The sequence below is a fragment of the Ascaphus truei genome, chromosome 1, assembly GCF_040206685.1.
Source record: "Ascaphus truei isolate aAscTru1 chromosome 1, aAscTru1.hap1, whole genome shotgun sequence".
Lineage (NCBI taxonomy): Eukaryota > Metazoa > Chordata > Amphibia > Anura > Ascaphidae > Ascaphus > Ascaphus truei.
This window is the reverse complement of record NC_134483.1, coordinates 53309744-53332762: the sequence shown is the minus strand read 5'-3', so window position 1 is coordinate 53332762 and position 23019 is coordinate 53309744. Positions and strand designations below refer to the sequence as shown.

General features: G+C 43.9%; 1 long non-coding RNA gene across 3 annotated transcripts in view; it reads left to right on the top strand.

Annotated features, from left to right (window-relative positions):
- LOC142488007 (uncharacterized) overlaps positions 1 to 23019 on the top strand; it is a 32556-nt gene that overhangs the window by 3885 nt on the left and 5652 nt on the right. For 2 of the 3 annotated variants that reach the window (XR_012799383.1, XR_012799382.1), the window contains exons 4-10: positions 47 to 314; positions 2848 to 2939; positions 3319 to 3586; positions 6108 to 6199; positions 6579 to 6846; positions 9378 to 10099; positions 20297 to 20387. This is a non-coding gene — a long non-coding RNA (uncharacterized LOC142488007). The remainder of the gene's footprint in view (positions 1 to 46; positions 315 to 2847; positions 2940 to 3318; positions 3587 to 6107; positions 6200 to 6578; positions 6847 to 9377; positions 10100 to 20296; positions 20388 to 23019) is intronic. The other variant, XR_012799384.1, reaches the window with a different exon arrangement.

The window sequence follows — 23019 nt, the reverse complement described above, 5'->3', positions numbered from 1 at the left end:
AGTATTTATAATACTCACTGTCATTAGTCTTGGGCTTCTTTTGTAGTTCGGAGGAGGACTTGCAGTAGTCGTCGACGGAGGTGGAATATATAAATACATATATCCGCGCATTGACGGACGAATCACCGACGGAGGAGGAGGTGGTGGAGAAGGAGGAGGTGGAAAAGAAGGAGTTAAAAGGAGAAGACGGTGATGGGGCAGATGCACGATGAGAATGAAGTGGAGGGGGCTGGAAGGGTATCTCCCTTAAGACGGGCTCTCTGTCTAATGAGAGCCGTTTTCCGTCGGGAAGCTCCGGAGGCTGCAATAGAACAGTGAGTTCTATAGAGTAAAGCAGCCACTGCCAATGAACGCAGAGAGGGTCACAGGCACACTGTAATAGCACAGGCACACTAATATAGATCAATTGCCGGTGCTCTTGGAGATGGGGAAGATCCTGTACTACACCAGGGAGATCACGAAGTAGAAGGAAAGCATCCAGGCACACGGTGTTGCCAAAAAGTTAATTTAATGGCAATACCAACGTTTCGACCACATAAGCAGTCTTTCCTTCTACTTCGCTGCCACTGTCAATGGAGGGCTGGGTAGGAAAGTGAATGTGTCGCGGGCCATGAACTTTCAGACCAACGTATAATTCTTTGTAAACTAAGAAGTTCAATAACAGAACAAACGTACTACATTTCGCCTACTGCTAGTGTGTGTGTGCGCGCGCTAGTGTGTGTGCGCGCTTGTGCGTTCGTGTGTGTGTGTGCTCGTGTGTGTGTGCGCTTGTGTGTGTGTGCGCTCGTGTGTGTGTGTGTGTGTGTGTGTGTGTGTGTGCATGCTCAAAGAAGCAACCTTCAAAAAAGTAAGATTTGCTTTCCTTTATTGGAGTGTAAGCACAATCAGATTTAAAATATATATATATATATATATATATATATAAAACTATATAGAGCGAGAGCGGCTACTTTGGCCAAAATAAATTTATTTTGCAAAGAAATGTAAATTTCGCTACAAATTCAAACTTAAAAAAAATCGCCCATCTTTACCATTATCTGCAGAGATACTGGGGGCTACGCACTAAGCAGTGAGCTTTTGCGTTCGCATAGGCATTTTGTGATCGTACTTAACAAAATGAAGCCTGAGGCGGGATTCACTAACAAATGAAGGGCATTTTGTTAAGGCCGATCACAAAACTGCCGTATTGCAATAAACATGCTATTATGCCTTAACCCCTTCATTGCCTTAGCGAATAGCTGCTAAGGTAATGAAGCTGCTTTAATGTATTTTGATTAATAGTGTCCGGGAGCAGGGGGTCTCCTGAGCTGAATCGCTTTGATTTCTGGCTCAGGGACCCCCTGCTTCCCGAGTTACAGGCCCAGATATGGGGCATCGGGTGCCACTATCTCAATTGTTTACATGCCACACGTGACGTGGACGCTATAAAAATGGCGACGACACTGGCACCCGATGCCCCATACTGGGGCCTGTAACTCGGGAAGCAGGGAGTCCCTGAGCCAGAAATCAATGCGGTTCAGCTCAGGAGACCCCCTGCTCCTGCACAATATTAATAAAAATTACATTAAAGCAGTTTCATTACCTTAGCGGATATTCGTTAAGGCATAATAGCATGTTTATTGGGGACAATTGCCCCCAATAAACATTGCAATATACAACACACACACGCGCACACTATTAATAAAAATTACATTAATGCAGCTTCATTACCATAGCGGCTAGCCGCTACGGTAATCAATTATTGTTTGATATGTGTGTTTTGACACTAGTGTAGATGTGCAGGGGGTCTCCGGAGCAGAACAGCATTGGTTTGAGGTCCGGGGATCCCCTGCTTCCTGAGATACAAGCCCCGTTATGGGGTGCCGGTATCCCTCTGCTTTGTTTACATCCCACGGTCACCTGATCGGGACATCTCAAAGCAGAGGGATACCAGCACCCCATAACGGGGCCTGTATCTCGGGAATCAGGTGGTTCCCGGACCTCAAACCAACGCGATTCTGCTCCGGAGACCCCCTGCACATCTACACTATTAATAAAAAATGTATTTTAAAATATTTTTTTCCCACCGAGATCTGCGCAGAGAGAGGCGGATCTCTCTATGCTGCAGGCAGATCTCGCCAGGGGAGCCCTTCTCGGCAGGCAGGTCGTCTCGCCACCGGCAACTTGCCATGTTTGCTCAGGTTGCTCTCGCAGGTATTCGGGCCTTTCTGCCTACCGTGAGAGCAACTCACCAAAAACATGGCGAGTTCAAACCCCTGCCGAAAGTGCGTTTTCGCCGCTTACTGCATGAGGCCCATACCTTGTAAGGATCCCTAGAGATTCAATATACCGACACAAGATAATCACAAAAGTGGTTTATTGGGTCCAAAATGCACACATATGCCAGATGTTTCGGTCCCCTGGGCATATGTGTGCATTTTGGACCCAAAGAACCACTTTATGTGATTATCTCTTGTGCTGTGCCGGTATCTCTAGGGATCCTTACAGACAGTAAGTATTTACCGTGCACCACACCTGCCTCTGCTGAGGCCTTTTTTTCAGTGTGTGCTGCCATACTCTCTCACTCACTCACTCTCTCACTCTCTCACTCTAAGAGACATACATAGGAACCACAGTTGCAATATATTTCATACTCACTGCCTTTCATTTGTCTAACAGAAACATTTCTACATAAACTTGTTGAACCAGGGACCTAACAATCTACTGTGATTCAGAGAGCCAAACACAGCGAGATACAATGAATGTATGCCAATGGCAGCATCCATTCACATATTCTGTATTGTGCAGGGGCTTCAAAAGCAGTCAGTGTGATTATAGTGACTCACAGGGGTCTCTCTTTCCTTGTAGACATATATATGAGCCAGTAGAATGGTGCCCGACCCTGTCAACCATTTCCAGCTGGGGGTGAATACTTAACCCAACAGGATTGTAAATCTGAGGTGAGATTGTAAATCTGAGGTGTTGGGAGAGGGTTGTACCTCTTCTGTTAATTGTTTCATAATTCAGTGATTTCTGCTTTCAACCCGGTTCTGTGTGAGCAACTAATGTGTGCAAGACAGCAATCCCAATATTTAAGAGGGTGGGCCCTAGCTCTGACAGAAGGCTGGGGGGAAGTAGGACTGACATTGGGCAGGAAGTATATGTTACTGGCAAGTGGTAAGGGGAAGATGTAACTCGTGAGGCATTAGAGAGATTGCTCTGATAGATATAAGTAGAGGTAGTAAAGAAGGAGTAGTTTCTTAGATAGCTAACATGGGCACTGGAAGACTAAAAGTATTTATAATACTCACTGTCATTAGTCTTGGGCTTCTTTTGTAGTTCGGAGGAGGACTTGCAGTAGTCGTCGACGGAGGTGGAATATATAAATACATATATCCGCGCATTGACGGACGAATCACCGACGGAGGAGGAGGTGGTGGAGAAGGAGGAGGTGGAAAAGAAGGAGTTAAAAGGAGAAGACGGTGATGGGGCAGATGCACGATGAGAATGAAGTGGAGGGGGCTGGAAGGGTATCTCCCTTAAGACGGGCTCTCTGTCTAATGAGAGCCGTTTTCCGTCGGGAAGCTCCGGAGGCTGCAATAGAACAGTGAGTTCTATAGAGTAAAGCAGCCACTGCCAATGAACGCAGAGAGGGTCACAGGCACACTGTAATAGCACAGGCACACTAATATAGATCAATTGCCGGTGCTCTTGGAGATGGGGAAGATCCTGTACTACACCAGGGAGATCACGAAGTAGAAGGAAAGCATCCAGGCACACGGTGTTGCCAAAAAGTTAATTTAATGGCAATACCAACGTTTCGACCACATAAGCAGTCTTTCCTTCTACTTCGCTGCCACTGTCAATGGAGGGCTGGGTAGGAAAGTGAATGTGTCGCGGGCCATGAACTTTCAGACCAACGTATAATTCTTTGTAAACTAAGAAGTTCAATAACAGAACAAACGTACTACATTTCGCCTACTGCTAGTGTGTGTGTGCGCGCGCTAGTGTGTGTGCGCGCTTGTGCGTTCGTGTGTGTGTGTGTGCTCGTGTGTGTGTGCGCTTGTGTGTGTGTGCGCTCGTGTGTGTGTGTGTGTGTGCATGCTCAAAGAAGCAACCTTCAAAAAAGTGAGAATTGCTTTCCTTTATTGGAGTGTAAGCACAATCAGATTTAAAATATATATATATATATATATATATATATAAAACTATATAGAGCGAGAGCGGCTACTTTGGCCAAAATAAATTTATTTTGCAAAGAAATGTAAATTTCGCTACAAATTCAAACTTAAAAAAAATCGCCCATCTTTACCATTATCTGCAGAGATACTGGGGGCTACGCACTAAGCAGTGAGCTTTTGCGTTCGCATAGGCATTTTGTGATCGTACTTAACAAAATGAAGCCTGAGGCGGGATTCACTAACAAATGAAGGGCATTTTGTTAAGGCCGATCACAAAACTGCCGTATTGCAATAAACATGCTATTATGCCTTAACCCCTTCATTGCCTTAGCGAATAGCTGCTAAGGTAATGAAGCTGCTTTAATGTATTTTGATTAATAGTGTCCGGGAGCAGGGGGTCTCCTGAGCTGAATCGCTTTGATTTCTGGCTCAGGGACCCCCTGCTTCCCGAGTTACAGGCCCAGATATGGGGCATCGGGTGCCACTATCTCAATTGTTTACATGCCACACGCGACGTGGACGCTATAAAAATGGCGACGACACTGGCACCCGATGCCCCATACTGGGGCCTGTAACTCGGGAAGCAGGGGGTCCCTGAGCCAGAAATCAATGCGGTTCAGCTCAGGAGACCCCCTGCTCCTGCACAATATTAATAAAAATTACATTAAAGCAGTTTCATTACCTTAGCGGATATTCGTTAAGGCATAATAGCATGTTTATTGGGGACAATTGCCCCCAATAAACATTGCAATATACAACACACACACGCGCACACTATTAATAAAAATTACATTAATGCAGCTTCATTACCATAGCGGCTAGCCGCTACGGTAATCAATTATTGTTTGATATGTGTGTTTTGACACTAGTGTAGATGTGCAGGGGGTCTCCGGAGCAGAACAGCATTGGTTTGAGGTCCGGGGATCCCCTGCTTCCTGAGATACAAGCCCCGTTATGGGGTGCCGGTATCCCTCTGCTTTGTTTACATCCCACGGTCACCTGATCGGGACATCTCAAAGCAGAGGGATACCAGCACCCCATAACGGGGCCTGTATCTCGGGAATCAGGTGGTTCCCGGACCTCAAACCAACGCGATTCTGCTCCGGAGACCCCCTGCACATCTACACTATTAATAAAAAATGTATTTTAAAATATTTTTTTCCCACCGAGATCTGCGCAGAGAGAGGCGGATCTCTCTATGCTGCAGGCAGATCTCGCCAGGGGAGCCCTTCTCGGCAGGCAGGTCGTCTCGCCACCGGCAACTTGCCATGTTTGCTCAGGTTGCTCTCGCAGGTATTCGGGCCTTTCTGCCTACCGTGAGAGCAACTCACCAAAAACATGGCGAGTTCAAACCCCTGCCGAAAGTGCGTTTTCGCCGCTTACTGCATGAGGCCCATACCTTGTAAGGATCCCTAGAGATTCAATATACCGACACAAGATAATCACAAAAGTGGTTTATTGGGTCCAAAATGCACACATATGCCAGATGTTTCGGTCCCCTGGGCATATGTGTGCATTTTGGACCCAAAGAACCACTTTATGTGATTATCTCTTGTGCTGTGCCGGTATCTCTAGGGATCCTTACAGACAGTAAGTATTTACCGTGCACCACACCTGCCTCTGCTGAGGCCTTTTTTTCAGTGTGTGCTGCCATACTCTCTCACTCACTCACTCTCTCACTCTCTCACTCTAAGAGACATATATAGGAACCACAGTTGCAATATATTTCATACTCACTGCCTTTCATTTGTCTAACAGAAACATTTCTACATAAACTTGTTGAACCAGGGACCTAACAATCTACTGTGATTCAGAGAGCCAAACACAGCGAGATACAATGAATGTATGCCAATGGCAGCATCCATTCACATATTCTGTATTGTGCAGGGGCTTCAAAAGCAGTCAGTGTGATTATAGTGACTCACAGGGGTCTCTCTTTCCTTGTAGACATATATATGAGCCAGTAGAATGGTGCCCGACCCTGTCAACCATTTCCAGCTGGGGGTGAATACTTAACCCAACAGGATTGTAAATCTGAGGTGAGATTGTAAATCTGAGGTGTTGGGAGAGGGTTGTACCTCTTCTGTTAATTGTTTCATAATTCAGTGATTTCTGCTTTCAACCCGGTTCTGTGTGAGCAACTAATGTGTGCAAGACAGCAATCCCAATATTTAAGAGGGTGGGCCCTAGCTCTGACAGAAGGCTGGGGGGAAGTAGGACTGACATTGGGCAGGAAGTATATGTTACTGGCAAGTGGTAAGGGGAAGATGTAACTCGTGAGGCATTAGAGAGATGGCACTGATAGATATAAGTAGAGGTAGTAAAGAAGGAGTAGTTTCTTAGATAGCTAACATGGGCACTGGAAGACTAAAAGTATTTATAATACTCACTGTCATTAGTCTTGGGCTTCTTTTGTAGTTCGGAGGAGGACTTGCAGTAGTCGTCGACGGAGGTGGAATATATAAATACATATATCCGCGCATTGACGGACGAATCACCGACGGAGGAGGAGGTGGTGGAGAAGGAGGAGGTGGAAAAGAAGGAGTTAAAAGGAGAAGACGGTGATGGGGCAGATGCACGATGAGAATGAAGTGGAGGGGGCTGGAAGGGTATCTCCCTTAAGACGGGCTCTCTGTCTAATGAGAGCCGTTTTCCGTCGGGAAGCTCCGGAGGCTGCAATAGAACAGTGAGTTCTGTAGAGTAAAGCAGCCACTGCCAATGAACGCAGAGAGGGTCACAGGCACACTGTAATAGCACAGGCACACTAATATAGATCAATTGCCGGTGCTCTTGGAGATGGGGAAGATCCTGTACTACACCAGGGAGATCACGAAGTAGAAGGAAAGCATCCAGGCACACGGTGTTGCCAAAAAGTTAATTTAATGGCAATACCAACGTTTCGACCACATAAGCAGTCTTTCCTTCTACTTCGCTGCCACTGTCAATGGAGGGCTGGGTAGGAAAGTGAATGTGTCGCGGGCCATGAACTTTCAGACCAACGTATAATTCTTTGTAAACTAAGAAGTTCAATAACAGAACAAACGTACTACATTTCGCCTACTGCTAGTGTGTGTGTGCGCGCGCTAGTGTGTGCGCGCTTGTGCGTTCGTGTGTGTGTGTGTGCTCGTGTGTGTGTGCGCTTGTGTGTGTGTGCGCTCGTGTGTGTGTGTGTGTGTGTGTGTGTGTGTGTGCATGCTCAAAGAAGCAACCTTCAAAAAAGTAAGATTTGCTTTCCTTTATTGGAGTGTAAGCACAATCAGATTTAAAATATATATATATATATATATATATATATATATATATATAAAACTATATAGAGCGAGAGCGGCTACTTTGGCCAAAATAAATTTATTTTGCAAAGAAATGTAAATTTCGCTACAAATTCAAACTTAAAAAAAATCGCCCATCTTTACCATTATCTGCAGAGATACTGGGGGCTACGCACTAAGCAGTGAGCTTTTGCGTTCGCATAGGCATTTTGTGATCGTACTTAACAAAATGAAGCCTGAGGCGGGATTCACTAACAAATGAAGGGCATTTTGTTAAGGCCGATCACAAAACTGCCGTATTGCAATAAACATGCTATTATGCCTTAACCCCTTCATTGCCTTAGCGAATAGCTGCTAAGGTAATGAAGCTGCTTTAATGTATTTTGATTAATAGTGTCCTGGAGCAGGGGGTCTCCTGAGCTGAATCGCTTTGATTTCTGGCTCAGGGACCCCCTGCTTCCCGAGTTACAGGCCCAGATATGGGGCATCGGGTGCCACTATCTCAATTGTTTACATGCCACACGCGACGTGGACGCTATAAAAATGGCGACGACACTGGCACCCGATGCCCCATACTGGGGCCTGTAACTCGGGAAGCAGGGAGTCCCTGAGCCAGAAATCAATGCGGTTCAGCTCAGGAGACCCCCTGCTCCTGCACAATATTAATAAAAATTACATTAAAGCAGTTTCATTACCTTAGCGGATATTCGTTAAGGCATAATAGCATGTTTATTGGGGACAATTGCCCCCAATAAACATTGCAATATACAACACACACACGCGCACACTATTAATAAAAATTACATTAATGCAGCTTCATTACCATAGCGGCTAGCCGCTACGGTAATCAATTATTGTTTGATATGTGTGTTTTGACACTAGTGTAGATGTGCAGGGGGTCTCCGGAGCAGAACAGCATTGGTTTGAGGTCCGGGGATCCCCTGCTTCCTGAGATACAAGCCCCGTTATGGGGTGCCGGTATCCCTCTGCTTTGTTTACATCCCACGGTCACCTGATCGGGACATCTCAAAGCAGAGGGATACCAGCACCCCATAACGGGGCCTGTATCTCGGGAATCAGGTGGTTCCCGGACCTCAAACCAACGCGATTCTGCTCCGGAGACCCCCTGCACATCTACACTATTAATAAAAAATGTATTTTAAAATATTTTTTTCCCACCGAGATCTGCGCAGAGAGAGGCGGATCTCTCTATGCTGCAGGCAGATCTCGCCAGGGGAGCCCTTCTCGGCAGGCAGGTCGTCTCGCCACCGGCAACTTGCCATGTTTGCTCAGGTTGCTCTCGCAGGTATTCGGGCCTTTCTGCCTACCGTGAGAGCAACTCACCAAAAACATGGCGAGTTCAAACCCCTGCCGAAAGTGCGTTTTCGCCGCTTACTGCATGAGGCCCATACCTTGTAAGGATCCCTAGAGATTCAATATACCGACACAAGATAATCACAAAAGTGGTTTATTGGGTCCAAAATGCACACATATGCCAGATGTTTCGGTCCCCTGGGCATATGTGTGCATTTTGGACCCAAAGAACCATTTTATGTGATTATCTCTTGTGCTGTGCCGGTATCTCTAGGGATCCTTACAGACAGTAAGTATTTACCGTGCACCACACCTGCCTCTGCTGAGGCCTTTTTTTCAGTGTGTGCTGCCATACTCTCTCACTCACTCACTCTCTCACTCTAAGAGACATACATAGGAACCACAGTTGCAATATATTTCATACTCACTGCCTTTCATTTGTCTAACAGAAACATTTCTACATAAACTTGTTGAACCAGGGACCTAACAATCTACTGTGATTCAGAGAGCCAAACACAGCGAGATACAATGAATGTATGCCAATGGCAGCATCCATTCACAAATTCTGTATTGTTCAGGGGCTTCAGAAGCAGCCAGATTATGGTGACTCACAGGGGTCTCTCTTTCCTTGTAGACAAATATATGTGCCAATTCCATGGCACCCTACATTATCCACGATTTCTAGCTGGGGGGTGAGTACTTAACCCAACAGGATTGTAAATCTGGGGTGAGATTGTAAATCTGAGGTGTTGGGAGAGGGTTGTACCTCTTCTGTTAATTGTTTCATAATTCAGTGATTTCTGCTTTCAACCCGGTTCTGTGTGAGCAACTAATGTGTGCAAGACAGCAATCCCAATATTTAAGAGGGTGGCCCCTAGCTCTGACAGAAGGCTGGGGGGAAGTAGGACTGACATTGGGCAGGAAGTATTTTTTAGTGGTAAGGGGGAGCTGTAACTCGTGAGGCATTAGAGAGATGATAGATATAAGTAGAGGTAGTAAAGAAGGAGTAGTTGCTGGGATAGCAAACATGGGCACTAGAAGACTAAAAGTATTTATAATACTCACTGTCATTGGTCTTGGGCTTCTTTTGTAGTTCGGAGGAGGACTTGCAGGATTCGTCGACAGAGGTGGAATATATAAATACATATATCCGCGCATTGACGGACGAATCGTCGATAGAGGAGGATGTGGTTGAGGAGGTGGAAAAGAAGGAGGTTAAAAGGAGAAGACGGTGATGGGACAGATGCACGATGAGAATGAAGTGGAGGGGGCTGGAAGGGTATCTCCCATAAGACGGGCTCTCTGTCTAATGAGAGCCGTTTTCCATCGGGAAGCTCCGGAGGCTGCAATAGAACAGTGAGTTCTATAGAGTAAAGCAGCCACTGCCAATGAACGCAGAGAGGGTCACAGGCACACTGTAATAGCACAGGCACACTAATATAGATCAATTGCCGGTGCTCTTGGAGATGGGGAAGATCCTGTACTACACCAGGGAGATAACGAAGTAGAAGGAAAGCATCCAGGCACACGGTGTTGCAAAAAAATGAATGGCAATACCAAAGTTTCGAACACATAAGCAGTCTTTCCTTCTACTTCGCTGCCACTGCCAATGCCGTGCATGGAGGGCTGGGTAGGAAAGTGAATGTGCCGCGGGCCATGAACTTTCAGACCAACGTATAATTCTTTGCAAACCTACGGAGTTCAAAAACAGCACAAACGTACTAAATTCCACCTCCTGTATAGCATATAACAAAGAACAATAGGCACTCCGTCTGGGAAATCAATAAGGTGGGTGCAAATCCTATATGGTACAAATAGGCAATACGATACCGTGTGGCGCCGCATATCAGAGGCAGCACTCCAAATAAATGATCTCTTGTTAATATTCTTTTGACAACCATTTGGAGTGCTGCCTCTGATATTCGTCGCCACACGGTATCGTATTGCCTATATATATATATATATATATATATATATATATATATATATATATATATATATATATATAAAAATTTAAGCTCAAAAAAGCAACCTTCAAAGTTAAATTTGCTTTCCTTTAATAGAGTGTAAGCACAATCAGATTTAATATATATATATATAACTATATAGAGCGGGAGCAGCGACTTTGTCCAAAATAAATTTAATTTGCAAAGAAATGTAAATTTCTCTACAAATTCAAACTGGAAAAAAAATCGCCTATCTTTACCATTATCTGCAGAGATACTGGGGGCTACGCACTAAGCAGTGAGCGTTTGCATTCGCATAGGCATTTTGTGATCGTACATAACAAAATGAAGCCAGAGGCGGAATTCACTAACAAGGGCATGGCATGTCATTTTGTTAAGGCCGATCACAAAATTGCTGTATCGCGCGAGCTGTTTTTTCCCCTGCTTTCGTGCTTAAACTAGTAAAGCGCGATAGCTGATAGAAAATAAAGCCGCCTGTAAGAGCTGCATGAAGACGCTGCGTCTCCATGCAAGGCTCTTACAGGCAATCGTACTGTATAACTATAAATTATAATACTACTGTACATGTGAAGGGGGTCACCTGAGCTGAACCGCATTGGTTTCAGCATCGGGGACCCCCTACTTCATGATAAAGAGGCCCAGTTATGGGGTGCTTGTATCCCCTGTGCTTTTAAAGCGCCCGCGTCACGTGACCGTGGGATTTAAATCCTGCAGAGGGATACCGGCACCTCATAACGGGGCCTGTATCTCATGAAATAAGGGGTCCCCGAGGCTGAAACCAATGCGGTTCAGCTCAGGAGACCCCCTGCTCATCTACACAAGTATCAAACCACCAATAACAATAAACAATAATTCATTACCGTAGCGGCTATCAGCTATGGTAATGAAGCTGCTTTAATATAATTTTTATTAATAGTGTGCGGGAGCAGGGGGTCTCCAGAGCTGAACCGCGTTGATTTCAGCCTCGGGGACACCCTGCTTCCCGAGTTACAGACCCAGATATGGGGTGCCGGTATCTCCTTCATAATTTGCATGTCACGTGATGTGGACGCTTTAAAAATGGCGGTGATACTGGCACCCGATGCCCCATACTGGGGCCTGTAACTCGGGAAGCAGGGGGTCCCTGAGCCATAAATCAAAGCGGTTCAGCTCAGGAGACCCCCTGCTCCCGCACACTATTTAAAAAAAAAATACATTAAAGCAGCTTCATTACCTTAGCGGCTATCCGCTAAGGCAATGAAGGGGTTAAGGCACAATAGCCGCTTTATTGGAGGCAATTGCCCCAATAAACCTTGCAATATCTACTAGGCACCCACCCCCTATGCCTCCAACAACCCCTATACCCCTCTAACATACATAAAATATCTTTTTTTTATGCACAGGAATGATACTATACGCCGGCGGTGGCCCTCAGGTGATCCCCGCGGGTGTCCGGGGTCCCTGCAGGTGTCCGGTGGTCCCTGCTTGCCTGCAGTACCAATCCTGTGCCTATAAATATATATACACTTTTAAATAAATACACACACCCCGCCCCCTGCCCCCTAACACATACAGTACAATAATGGCCAAAATTAATATTATCCATATATGGATAATAGTGCATTTGTCCATTTAAAATACAACATGAACAAGCTGAAAAAAAGTTAATAAATCTTGCACTCACCCCTGCCAGGCTGTCACGATGAAGGCCGTCTTCATCCTCATCACCGTCCATGTCCTCCGTTGCCACAAACAATACAGAGAATAGTTCCGTGGGCGCCTGTATATTCTACTACTATCAAAGGATATACGAAAGCAAAGCCTGTTGGCTGTGAAGAAACGTAGATCCTCACGATGGGCTTAAATACAAAGAAAAAGCACAGCACATAGCGTAATACTGTTAAAAAGTTAAACAAACAACATTTAAGACAACATATAACAGCTGAAAACTGAATTGGTATTTTAGGACAGTAAAATCATTTAATAACAATTAATAATTAATATAATGCACAATTTACATGGACATATATTATTGAACAATAAAAAACCGAATAGATGGTTCTTGCACTCCGTAGCACCAAGGATGATGATAGCAATGCCTACTCACCAGATGGAATAGGTTTGCAGGCAGTGGATAATTTAGAGAGTATCCCCTCTCGTCTGTGTGTTGCTTTCTGCTCAACTGGCGTCTCCGTCGGCTCGTGGGTGCAGCTCATCAAGCGGGGACTCCTGCAGCACCGGGAAGGGCGCCCGAGCAGATAGAACGCAGCAACAGCTGATTCAGCACGATGTCAGCCACGGGCCACCGTCGGCTCGTCTGTCTGCTGCTCTCTGTTAGCTGGCGTCTCTATCTGCTCGTAGATGTAACTTGTTAGCAGGAACTCCTGCAGTACGCCGGGAAGGGCGCCTGAATGAATGTTAGACCGCAACAGCTGATTCAACTCGTCGACGGCTACAAGAGTTGTTTAGTTGGCAGCAAACACAGTTCACCAATGTGTGGGGGATACTGTACCAATGTGCTCGGGGTGGAGGTTCAAGCCCCGAGCACATTGGTACAGTATCCCCCACACATTGGTGAACTGTGTGTGCTGCCAACTAAACAACTCTTGTAGCCGTCGACGAGTTGAATCAGCTGTTGCGGTCTAACATTCATTCAGGCGCCCTTCCCGGCGTACTGCAGGAGTTCCTGCTAACAAGTTACATCTACGAGCAGACAGAGACGCCAGCTAACAGAGAGCAGCAGACAGACGAGCCGACGGTGGCCCGTGGCTGACATCGTGCTGAATCAGCTGTTGCTGCGTTCTATCTGCTCGGGCGCCCTTCCCGGTGCTGCAGGAGTCCCCGCTTGATGAGCTGCACCCACGAGCCGACGGAGACGCCAGTTGAGCAGAAAGCAACACACAGACGAGAGGGGATACTCTCTAAATTATCCACTGCCTGCAAACCTATTCCATCTGGTGAGTAGGCATTGCTATCGTCATCCTTGGTGCTACGGAGTGCAAGAACCATCTATTCGGTTTTTTATTGTTCAATAATATATGTCCATGTAAATTGTGCATTATATTAATTATTAATTGTTATTAAATGATTTTACTGTCCTAAAATACCAATTCAGTTTTCAGCTGTTATATGTTGTCTTAAATGTTGTTTGTTTAACTTTTTAACAGTATTACGCTATGTGCTGTGCTTTTTCTTTGTTTTTAAGCCCATCGTGAGGATCTACGTTTCTTCACAGCCAACAGGCTTGGCTTTCGTATATCCTTTGATAGTAGTAGAATATACAGGCGCCCACGGAACTATTCCCTGTCCATACTGTTATCCTGACCAGGGGGTCAGGCTTTGTGTCCCAGGCAGCCCCTTATATATGGTTTAACAATTTGTATAACGTATTAGTTACTACACTACATTCATTGCGGTTAGCGCTACCTGTTTTGTTGTTTATGCACAAACAATACAGTACAATAAAAAAAGACAATCTAATGTCCCCTAACCCCTTAATCACCGTAGCGGTTAGTAACCGCCATAGTAATTAAGGGGTTAACCCACCCTCTTCCACTACCCACCCAGGAGGCCTAACCACCCACCCAGGCAACTACCTCCACCCTTCACCCATTTATTGGTACAGTGGGTACATCATGCTCATGTAGTCCTGAACACAGAAAGCTACTCGTGCTGCCCTTCTACCTGTTGGCTCACAGGAGCCTAAGCCTCTGCCACGGAGAGCCTGGGGTGATACACTTACGAATCTGGTGCAGCGCCTCCACCTGTGCAGGATCCTAGAGTATAGAATAACCCCTGACACAGGACCCACATACAGTAACCACATACACCAGAATATCACCAGCGTGAAGGTCACCCTGTAACACTGGCCTCACTAGGCCGTAACCCCACCACCATCTACCCAAGTGTCCCAAGAGTCCTACAACCTCACCCAAGTGAGGAACAGCGCTGCCCACTAAGATGAGGTGGATAGTTGGTGCACTTGGTGACTTGACTGTACCTGCTGGGTGTGTCCACACCCGGGCTCGCAGATGATCTGTACTTGGGATCCTTTTCCTGAAGGACGATCCCACGTCGCGTCCACCTCTGTGATGGATGGCTCCCGCACGGTGTGATCCACCACTGAACAGTCTCTGCCTCTGACACTACAGAGGATAATCCACCTTCAAACAACAGTGGCCAGGATATTTGCTTTTTCTGGCTGGGCCCTCACTTAAGCTACTCTACAGAACCCTGTCCCTATCCTAGGGGGCGTCCCTGTAGCAGCCACAAGCTGAGGGTGAGTAGGGCCTAGCTGGGGCCTAAGGGGAGACTTCTGGCCTAGTGCAGTGGCTACTTGCCTCCCTGCACATATACACTCTCCCCTCTCTGTGTCCCAGCTCCTACTGCCTCTTCCTGTCCTTGGCGCGCCAAATTTATCTCTCCTCAGGGGAAGCTGCCCTATTGACTCCCTGGTGTCAGGTGACCTATCTGCCCCTAAGCACTCTGGGTGTTGTAGTTCCCTAGTGACCTCTTTAACATCGGAGCCGCGTGCGCTATCTCCAATGCGCATGCGCGATTCTGTAATGGCCGCCGCTACTCTTCTCTGCGCATGCGCGACTGTGTAATGGCTGCTGCGTCGTGCAAGCTTCTGCGCATGCGTGAACTGTCGCGCCAACCCCAACATGGCCGCCGGACGCCTTCTGCGCATGCGCAAATACATTAGACATGGTGCGCCCTGTAACGGATGTCGCCGGGAGCCCCTGGCGACGCACTCGCCCCCGCAGCAGACACCACCGGAGCGAGGGTAAGGGAAGGGGAAATCGGGGAGCCAGAGGGGACCTGGCAACACTCATATAATATGGGTATGATTGGCCAATATAGCAAGAAATGGTGAAGGAATTAAAAAACAGGCCCAAATAAAACACATTGCATGGCAAAATAAAACACATTGCATAGCCAACTAAATAGATAACAAAGGCCAATAAAACAATTGAATGGCAAAGTGGGTACATCATGCCCATATAGTATGGGCATCATTTAACACTATGCCAGTCAACTGTCAACCTAAAATACAAAATCACAAACAAGGTCCAATGCAATTAAAACAATCAGAAAATAAAAACAAATAAAGCAGTTAACAGAACAAAATTACCACCAATCAATCCAATCCAAAATAAATACCAGAATTAACAATTAAAACACCATAACAAAACCCTGAATAAATAAAATAAATCTCCAAATAAACACAATCATTCACATTAAAAAACAGCAAATGAACACAAGAGGTTGGTGTACAAAATAAAGGAAATTGGACGTAGTAATAATATATGCACCTGGATTGAAAACTGGTTAAAGGACAGACAACAGAGGGTTGCCATAAATGGAACTTTTTCAGGTTGGGCTAAAGTCGTGAGTGGAGTACCTCAGGGATCGGTACTGGGACCCCTGCTTTTTAACTTGTTTATTAATGACCTTGAGGTTGGGATCGAGAGCAAAGTCTCCATCTTTGCTGATGATACTAAATTGTGTAAGGTAATAGAATCAGAGCAGGATGTAATTTCTCTCCAGAAGAACTTGGAGAGACTGGAAACTTGGGCAGGTAAATGGCAGATGAGGTTTAATACAGCTACATGTAAGGTTATGCATTTGGGATGCAAGAATAAACAGGCGACTTACAAATTAAATGGGGATAAATTGGGAGAAGGATTTAGGAGTGCTTGTAGACAGTAGGCTTAGCAATAGTGCGCAAAGTCATGCAGTAGCTGCAAAGGCAAACAAGATCTTATCTTGCATCAAAAGGGCAATGGATGGAAGGGAAGTAAACATAATTATGCCCCTTTACAAAGCATTAGTAAGACCACACCTTGAATATGGAGTACAATTTTGGGCACCGCTCCTTAGAAAAGACATTATGGAACTAGAGCGAGTGCAGAGAAGAGCCACCAAATTAATAAAGGGGAAGGACAATCTAACTTATGAGGAAAGGCTAGCTAAACTAGATTTATTTACATTAGAAAAGAGCCGTCTAAGAGGGGATATGATAACTATATACAAATATATTCAGGGACAATACATGGAGCTTTCAAAATAACTATTCATCCCACGGGCAGTACAAAGGACTCGGGCCATCCCTTAAGGTTGGAGGAAAGGAGATTTCACCAGCAACAAAGGAAAGGGTTCTTTACAGTAAGGGCAGTTAAAATGTGGAATTCATTACCCATGGAGACTGTGATGGCAGATACAATAGATTTGTTAAAAAAAAAAAGTTGGACATCTTTTTAGAAAGGAAAGGTATACAGGGATATACCAAATAAATATACATGGGAAGGATGTTGATCCAGGGATTAATCAGATTGCCAATTCTTGGAGTCAGGAAGGAATTTATTTTCCCCTTATGAGATATCATTGGATGATATGACACTGGGTTTTTTTTGTTGCCTTCCTCTGGATCAATAAGTAAGTATAGATATACTGTAGGATAAAGTATCTGTTGTCTAAATTTAGCATAGTTGAGCTTGATGGACGTACGTCTTTTTTCAACCTCATCTATTATGTAACAACTATTAAAAAGCATTCACCAAACAAAACACATCAATAAATAAATGAAAGTTCAAATTAAACACCATCAGACAAAATCAAAATACCAAAAAGAAGCCACTATTAAAAAGCAACAACCCCCCCCCCCCCCGAAATAAACAATTTAAAACACCACTAAAAATGCCATCATACTAAATAAAAATGACAAATAAATAGGTTGGTGTTTTAATTGTTAATTCTGGTATTTATTTTGGCTTGGATTAATTAACTGGTGGTAATTTTGTTCTGTTCACTTTATTTGTTTTTATTTTCTGATTGTTTTGATTGCATTGGATCTTGTATGTGATTGTGTATTTTAGGTTGACCATTGACTGGCATAGTGTTAAATGATGCCCATATTATAAGGGTGTGATGTATCCACTGTGCCATTCAATTGTTTTATTGGCCTTTGTTATCTATTAAGTAGGCTATGCAATGTGTTTTATTTTGCCATGTAATGTGTTTTATTTGGGCCTGTTTTTTTTAATTCCTTCACCATTTCTTGGTATAGTGGTAAATCATGCCCATATTATATAAGCATGATGTACCCACTGTACCAATGAATGGGTGAAGGGTGGGGGTAGTTGCCTGGGTGGGTGGTTAGGCCTCCTGGGTGGGTAGTGGCAGAGGGTGGGTTAACCCCTTAATTACTATAGCGGTTACTAACCGCTAAGGTGATTAAGGGGTTAGGGGAAATTAGATTGTTTTTTTATGTACTGTATTGTTTGTGGCAACGGAGGACATATCTGGTGATGAGGATGAGGACAGCCTTCATCATGGCAGCCTGGTAGGGGTGAGTGCAAGATGTTTTTATTTTATTTATGCTGCTTAATGTTGTATTTTAAATGGACAAATGCCCTATTATCCATATCTGGATAATAGTTATTTTGGCCATTATTGTACTGTATGTGTTAGGGGGCAGTGGAGGGGTGTGTATTTATTTAAAAGTATTGTTTGTTTGTTTTTTGGACACACGGTTGGTACTGCAGGCCAACGGGGAGCCCCGGACACCTGCGGGGATCACCCGTGGGCCCCGGACTCCCGCGGGGATCAACTGGGGACACCCGCCGGCCTGCTGTATCAATGGTTTGGTGAAAAAAAGGTAAACCTTCTTTTCTGACTGTCTCCAGCTCTTTGGCGCCAGACTTTAGCTGGTGCAAGCAATAGATTACCCTAGAAAGGGGAAACAGCTGGGGCTCAAATATATGGGAATCACTATAGAGAAAGAAATCCACTGATATAAATCCGGAATACTTTCTATAATCCAGTGAAGTAATATAGTGAACAAGAAGCAGAAAGGAACCCTTATGCAAGCCTTAACCATGTAAGTTTGAAATGCACTTGTTGAGGATTTAGCATTGAACTGCGGTCATCTGACCATATATGTATTCAAACGCATAGAGATCACCTCTTGAGTACAGCATATAAGTCCAGCAACAATTGGAATGATACTCACAGTTGAATGAACAATGATAGTCACTCCATAGTCAGAGACACATCCACAGGAGTTTGTTCACGTACAGAGTAAAGGGTCCTTAAAACTGCATCTTCTGTGTGCAAAAAAAAACATTAAGAGTAGATACCAGGCACAAAGCCCAGGAAAACGCTGCACCTCAAAGAAGCAAACGGGAGATTGTAAAAAGCAATTTAATGTGCCAAAAAGAGAGGGTATCACTGACATGTTTCGCCAACAAATGGCTTTATCAAAGTGCATGATTTCTTACCTCCTAGATGGGTATTTGTATGTCTGCCGAACCAGGAAGTGACTGACCCCTTTCGCGCCATACAATGTCATGTGATGATGTGAAAAGCGTCATCACGTCAACCCATAATGTTAAAACAACAAGAACAACTTTATTGAATCAAACAAACTAACACAAACAAATAAAGTTAAAATACAAAGAAACAACTAAAAAATCATTGTGGAATGAGGGAGTATATCCCCATACAATTTTAGCAATAATGATGATCACAATAATATTATTTCATATAACACTAACCTAGCAATAATGATAATAATAATAATATCACCAATAGTGTAATAAACCTAACTGCTATCCACAAAGAAAATATAAAAATATTCTCCACATTCAATGTTTATTTGTCTAAATAGTGTATCCCTCATGCCCACAATTATTCTATTTTTGTAACATGCATAGTTAGATATATAATTATATAAATTCTGTGGTGCAATGAGGTTGCAGGTTCTAATCATGCTTTCTGAGGTATTCATACCTCTAATGATACTTTTTATTCATAAAGGTCAGTTTTTAATTTTTATATTTTCTGTCCACATATAACCAAACTGAACTAATGACTAATGTTATATTTAATCGTTTATCCTGGGAGTGTTTTTAAACATTGTAACCTGGAATTTAGTCACTTTTACTGCCCGTGCCCCTGCCTTCTTTCTCCCTCGTCCTGCCTTGACTCTCGTGAGTAGCGTAAATACGTTTGACAATGACTCCTTTCATTCATAGTCCATGATCTATAAAGAGGTGAAGCCCATGTTCTAACATTCATGTTATTGTGAATGCAGAGGCATTCCCTACCACTAATGATATTTCTCCACTTGGTGTAGGTCCTGTTCCATGACATCAAAGGAGTAAGAAACAGAAATAGACTGCCCGGCGCTTTTGCCACAGCACCACACAGTGATAAAAAAAATATAACAAGCAAATGCAGGAAAAGGAAAATACTTCCCCCCCCCCCCTTCCCGTTTTTCTTCCCCACCAGCTCTAGCTTGGCTACCAGGCAGTTCATCATCTGAAGCTGCTGCAGAACACCATTGGTCTATCTAGGACACACTCCCTCATCTCTTGCGTTTTCCATGACATCAAAGGACAGGACCAGCCAGTACTGCAGGAAGCTGCTTACCATCAAGCTAAAGTGCTAGTGTTTAGTTCAGTATCTTTTGGGGACAAAAGATGCTTATTTTGTAAGGGTTAGTGAGAGGGTTAGGGTTTACATATAAATAAACTGGACAGCTTAGTGGGGAGTTAACTGTAAGCTCTTTGGCTCAGTGTATGAAGGTTTTTGCATTCTTCAGCAGGCTCGGGTTTCCAGAACAAGACCTTGTTCCCCTCATCACGGGAACGGGGCAGCTAGACTGCAGGATGCAGAGCCTCATTGAGTACTAGGTAATTACAATGCTGTATATTCTCTGTCACAGTACCCTAGTCTCTCTCCATCTCTGTCCCCTGTTACTGTCTCTGCCTACAATTCTACATGCAGCTGTAATCCAGCAAAGAGGAGACATTTGCATATATTCTCAAATATGGAAATTATTGTAGAGATGGAAAAGTGCATGTTGGCTAAATTTCAGTGTTCTTTGCCACGGTGGCGGCAACTTCTGGTTATCTCGGTAACGTTTAAAGGAAAAACCAGGGGAGTGAAAATACCTAGGAAAAAATATATAAAACTACCATAGTGCAGTTAACGTTAACAAAACACAATAATGGCTGAACTCTCAAATTGGCAAATGAGACACGCTAGATAGCATCAGTAAATGTCCAACAATAGATATCCAGATGGCAAAAAATGAGGAGCAAAAATAGGAGGTAGTGTAGAAATCAGAAGAGAAACACAGAGCCCAGATAAAATACCAAAGCATTTATCCAACACTGGTAAAAGTGAAGGCTTACAAGATTCCAAATGGGTCACAGCATTCTCCAGATGATACACTGAGTTTTACGCTCAGTGTATCATCTGGAGGGAGAGAATCTGCCTGGAGGTCCTGTGACGTCTACTTCGATCGGTGGAGGAACCGGAAGTGACGTATCGGCTCCGAGCAGAGGTGCAGAACAGAGACCAGTGGACGCAGCGGCGGTGTGACGGGATCCCGAGAACGCGACTCGGTTACCACCTTTACCCCTATACCCATGCTGTGACCCATTTGGAATCTTGTACGCCTTCACTTTTACCAGTGTTGGATAAATGCTTTGGTATTTTATCTGGGCTCTGTGTTTCTCTTCTGATTTCTACACTACCTCCTATTTTTGCTCCTCATTTTTTGCCATCTGGATATCTATTGTTGGACATTTACTGATGCTATCTAGCGTGTCTCATTTGCCAATTTGAGAGTTCAGCCATTATTGTGTTTTGTTAACGTTAACTGCACTATGGTAGTTTTATATATTTTTTCCTAGGTGTTTTCGCTCCCCTGGTTTTTCCTTTATGCTTCTATTTTGGACCTTGAAACAGTCCTCCAAGGGTTTGAGTGTTTTATTTATCACCTTTTTGCACGGCACATTATTTTGAGTATTTGTCACTTTATACAGTATGTTCACATTCACTGTTTAGAGGTTGATAGAGTGTTAGAGCGCCATCTTGTGTTATTTCTGTATATCTCGGTAACGTTGGCAGTTTTTATCATACAAATAATTACCGATACATTCAGCAAAAGATTTTGTGAACTTTAAAAATGTGCAGAATAGTTTGGAAAGGGACCTGAAGTCTGTTCACAAATCTCGGGTCAAGAGAGAACCTGTTATTTGTTCATACAAATGCCAGACAATAATATAGTAAATAATATAATACATTCTGTTTATATCGTTGCTCTGAAGGCTCTGTTTCATTACAGCAGAGTACTAATAACACCAAAGTGATCTAAACAGGCGCTTATACACAATAAAGTGAAGGATAAATTATCCAGTGAATGATCTATTTATATAAATAGAGAATTAAAGTGAAAAAGCGAAGTCTCAACCTCCAAGGAGAAAATGTACATAATCTCTGCTAACAGACAGCACTTCCAGGATTAGGAGGGAGCATGTTCGTCAGGAATCCACCCCAAAAGAGAAAAACAATATAGTGCACTTCTGTGTGTGTCGTGTGACAGGAACAATTTATCAAGTCTTGGCTCGTATAGGGAGCCTACTTACAGACTGGCAGATATTCCACAGCAGTGAGTATAGGTGGTATCAGCCGATGTGAAATCCAATCTTATCTTGTGTGTCAGAGAAAGACAAAAGAGAGCCAATAGTTCAGACCAATTAAAATGTATCATATATAAAAAAACGAACAGTAATATACTCACATTCTGTACAAAAATTACAGGCACATAAGGTAGAGTGTAACTTTGATACAGCCGAGGAGATAGGTAGAAGCAGCCGTCTCTGTCAGTCAAATCTTCCCGCAGCACGATCGCTTCGGATGGCGTCTGACGTCACATCTGCCGGAATCAACAGTCTCTTCTGGGTTCTCGGGGGGGGAAAGGGCAGATGTGGCGATGGCTGGTCCTCTCGGCATCACGTCATACTCTGTTTAGCTCAACGTGTTTCCCTGATTGACATCGGCTTCATCAGGAGCACAATATTACCCATAATAGGTGTTCTAGTTATATAGCCATATGCAAATTCAATTATCAATTAAAAATGCAAATTGGTAATTAAATTAAGCACAGGTTAACTCTTGCTAGTACATAATCCTGTGTCCAAATACTAAAATGAATTTAAATAAACTCAGACATACAGTATAAATTAAAACCAATGTGAATAAAATATATTAAAAAGGAGAGAGAGAAAAACTGGGGTTAGTCACATGGGAATGATCTTGTCATCAGGGAGGGGGGAGTGAGACCCACGGATAGACCATATGTATTAATCTATTAGTTTATTTGAAAAAAGGTGCTAATTCAAATTCAACATTTAAACCATGAGGAATAAGAGTGTGAAGTTTGAATATCCAATACATCTCACGTTTAGCGAGCTCGGTATCCCTACTTCGACCTCTCCAATGTTGGACTACAAGCTCAATTGCTGTAAATTTTAG